Source organism: Zerene cesonia, chromosome 27 (assembly GCF_012273895.1).
Source record: "Zerene cesonia ecotype Mississippi chromosome 27, Zerene_cesonia_1.1, whole genome shotgun sequence".
Lineage (NCBI taxonomy): Eukaryota > Metazoa > Arthropoda > Insecta > Lepidoptera > Pieridae > Zerene > Zerene cesonia.
In genome coordinates, this window is record NC_052128.1 from 1608877 (window position 1) to 1613476 (window position 4600).

Sequence of the window (4600 nt, forward strand, 5' to 3'; positions counted from 1 at the left end):
ACAGGTGGAGAGAAACCGTCAAAAAAGTGACGAGAGGTCACGATCCTCAACTGTGAGGAACCGACTGAGGAGGAGGATATCTCAAATACAAACTATCCATGATATACGTATTGTTCGAAGTATTATGCCTCGAACAAGAATTCATTGAGAGAAAAATATCAATTAAGAGCTTGTTTGTATATACTGTACTATTATAATGTTCATTTACTTTGCACATAGTGCCTAAAATGAAGCAAACATTAAAGGTTTGTCGCCCTTAAAGTTGTCGTAAATATACGTCCAACATTAAAACCTATTAACAACGAAATACTTTTACCGTTTTCGCGTAATAAATTGCCTATCGCGTACAACTTTCCGAATACTGTGCTCGTGAAACACCTACCAACTCTGATAAAACTAACTTTACTGTTATTGATGCTGTTACAGAGCCACAGTCTAGTTAATACCGGTTGGACATATACGTTTCTTAATGTTTTTTTATTTGCGGTTCACTTATTTTTTTATTTTTAACCCTGTGGCAAAAACGACGGGATATTTACGTTTTACGTGTTAATGTGTGTGTGGTAAAATGTCGGATTAATTATTTTTTCGCAATTACCATGAATATGAATACTGTATGTACACTACGACAAAATTTCAAATTCAAGATGGTTCACTACAAATGGAGCCGGTTTTTTTTATCTTAATTAATCTTACTTGTTATTAGGTTATATATCAGTGTACAACCTTTACTATAATACCACAGATAACATAATACTAGATAATACGTAATAGTCTGTGATACAGATAGATTAGTATTCTCGTATAACAATTCAGATTTGTGGAATGTATATTTCATTGAGATATGTGCAGTGGCATGCAGGTGGGAGTTGTTATGTTGAATTTCAATTACCGAGGGATATTAGTATTATATAAAAGGGATGTTAAATTTGAGGTAACGACAATATAAAGATAATTATGTGCCTTATATTTATATTGGTTGGATAAAAAAGCATGCTATTTGTAGACTAAATAAACAGAGAAATACTTGATAAAAGGCTTCTCCCAACACTATGTTGTGAAATGTGTTGGGAGTCAAGCTGATCTTCTTAAATACGTCGCGATATATCGTCGCGAATCTCAGCCTGATGACCTAGTATATCGTAGCGCGGGCACGTGGTTAAACTAAAGGTTTACACATTCAAGCTACGTCCCCCCTTGACGGTGAGCGCCCCGATTCAAAGCAAGGTGACGTTTATAGGAATCGATGTCTAAACAAGTTTTACAGAATAAAAGTGACAGCTATATGATAATTACTCAACCAAAAAAAAAATATTAGTCAAGAAGTTGCATCTAATAATATCGTATGTGGTAGTCCAGCACGCTTCGGCACGAAATGGGCCAGCACGCACCTGGAAAGTACCACACCCCCACAGAAGACCGGCGTGAAATAGAATTTGCTGTGTTTCGTTCGGTGAGTGGGGGAGTCGGAGACCCATATACTCTTCCCTACCCTTCCTCGTTCTTTCCTTTATTCCTTTTGCCAATCCTTTCTTAATCCCTTCCCAATTTTAAGTCGGCAATCCATTTGTAGAGGCGTTAGGTCTGCAATGGACCTTATGACTCTCCAAACGTTCATGGGCGGTGGTAGCGTTTACCAACAGGCGTCCCACCAGCTCCATTGCCGACTATGACACAAAAACAAAAAAACAATGTTATTTGAAAAGTATTCATACACTATGTCTTTATATCTATATCATATAAAAGTACCCGCATTAACTTGAGTTACTGCATTACTTAACTATGACGCTTGTTAGAACAATAAAAGGTTTGTAGGAGAAACGGTCCAAATAAATACTTGAACAAAAGGTTACCGAGCCGTGAACAGGTTGTCTCTATTAAGTACAATGAATGCTTTACGAATTTGCGACCTATCTCAATAACAAATTAGCATTGACTTTATAGCTGTGTTTTGCATTTAACTGTGCACTAATTCAACGAGTGTTGCAAGAGTTATAGTCGTGTCGAATTATTTTGTGATTTCAGGAATAATACGAAAACAATATGTATGGTAATACAAAATTCATCGTAATTTACGAATGCAATTTTAACAAGTGTTCCATCAATGGAATGTTTAAATGAAACAAGCGTATAAATCATGTTTAAAATATTAATTGTTTCACTATTACAACGAAGAACATAATATGTTAATTAACCGTTTATAGAATACTTTGAACGAAATTATTATAGAGTATCTAACGTTTTATTCTTCTCTTATTGGTCTGAAATAACTTAAAAAGAACGCTTTTTCTGATTAAATAAGTACTATTTAAAACGTTATCAATAAAGAAAATAAATACTTTAAGATTAAATCACTAATAATTATAATATAATGTAAGCTAATTTATCATTATCGAAGATTTATACCATACAACTATTTATATATATATGTAAGATACCTTTTCCTTACCCTCCCCAGTCCTTTCCTTTATTCCTATCGCCAATTCTTTTCTTAATCCCTTCCCAAAAAGTAGGCAATCCATTTGTAGAGGCGTAAGGTCTGCAATGGAACTTATGCTTCTCCAAATGTTCATGGGCGGTGGTAGCGCTTACCATCAGGCGTCTCACCAGCTCCATTGCCGACTGTAACATAAAAAAAATACATTAATGCGTATCATATAGGTACATATTATGTTACTTCAAAAACAGGATGTTGTGTTTGTCACCTATAACCATTATGTTATCTGTGCTATAACTATAGCTACAACTTTTGACTGTGTAACCAATTTGTTGTGTGTGTTCCTGCCATGTGGTCTCATTGAAGTTTGGTCCAGTGAAATAACTTGAAGGCGGTTTAGTTTTTTGCTTAAAAATACCTTCTGATTTATTAAATCAGTAAATCTCTTATAGTGGGAATTGACCGTTATAATAATTAACGTTATAAACGCTCTCAAAAAGTAGTTCTCATCCAAAAATTTCAAAATAATACGATTTCTAAAGCTACAAAGTATCTTATTGGTTTCTTTTGATGTGTTTTGGGCAGGTAAAGAGCAGATTCTGTAACCTTTATGCTGGGTCACGCGCCGTATAAGACATTTAGGTTTTTTCTATGAAACCTCATTGCTTTTAATACCGGCGAGGTTTGTCATAAAGAAAACGAAATATTTGTTTTACGTTTATCTAGCTCTTCAAATAGTTCTTCGCATATAAAAATAAAAAGAAATAACCATTTCATGCAATTTTTATAGATGATAGAACCTTGAAATAAAAATTCAAGTTTTCCTACGAATCTCTTTATAAGGTGAAGACCTCTCATACTATCTTGATTTGGTTCTTTGTTAAAACTGTTCTCGGCCACTGTAATTCAGTCCCCAGATATCTACGTGGATTGTCCCAATGGACTCTATTTGAATTTCATTATTTGTCTTTTAATGAATAATAATTAGATTATAATAACCGATATGAAACTTTATTAAGTTACCTACGTTTTATCTGTTTTTATGCACCGTTACAACCTTGTTACAAAGAGGCTTTTGCGTGTTTTTGCAGAAAATTTCTCAGAAGGAAAAGTGTTTATGCGGTCATTGACCTCTACTTCTCATGAATACTCAGAATTTACACGGACCACAACATTAACGTAATGTTACTGGGCCTTGCTTTTATTTTCTTCTAAAGTGCTTTGTTCCTTCAGTGGTTTTGGGTTAACCCGTTTATAAGTTGTTCATATTCTTTATTGTTCGGTTTATGGTAGCATTCAATATACTGCAAGCCTGCCTTCTTGTGTTTTAGTTTTAGTTCAAGTAAGTAAGTTTAGTTTTAGTTAAAGTTCCGTAACTTTTGAGTCCAAATATCGATTCGATAGAAAATGTATGAGATTATTATTTTATATATATTGTCTCGTTAATTGTCATATTATTTGTTACTTCCATATTCACTCCAGTACAATATTTATTTATTTCATTTTCAATCTTGATTTTTTTCTCATAAATTTTAGCAACTATGACAGCCATAAAACAAAGCAACACAAAAATTATAGGAAACTTTTATTCTAACCCGCTTGCTTGGTTAATGTGTCTGGCAGCGAGGGGCCCTGATTTCGATTCCCGGGGGGTCTACACAGAAATGTTTCAGTCTGGCTCCTGCCACACTAAACAGGTTTATTCACTCACTTGTCCGTTAATAAATTGATAATTGAATATATGTAAAATGCATCTGCACCAAGGAATCTGCATCAGGTTATGCAGGAGTTTTCATTATATCCTAAATTAATAAAAAAAATTCTAAAATGAGAATGAATGAAAACAATTTCATGAGCCAAACGCAAGAAAAAATATTCTGTTAAAAATCCATTTATTTGTAGTTGTATTTGTATGTATTTACAAAGCCGAAAAACATGACAATTGAGAACCTACCTCATATTGGGACATAGATTAATGCAGCAGATTACTCATCAGTAAAGATAAACAAAAATTACAACTGCAGAATAAAATCATCACCATCATATTTGTTGCCCGTTTTCCCAATAGGATTCAGGCCATAATTTGTCTCGCTTACCAAGTGTGGATTAATGTCGCATGTAATTTTTTTATTTTTGGGATTGTTTCTTCATGACGCTTTCCAA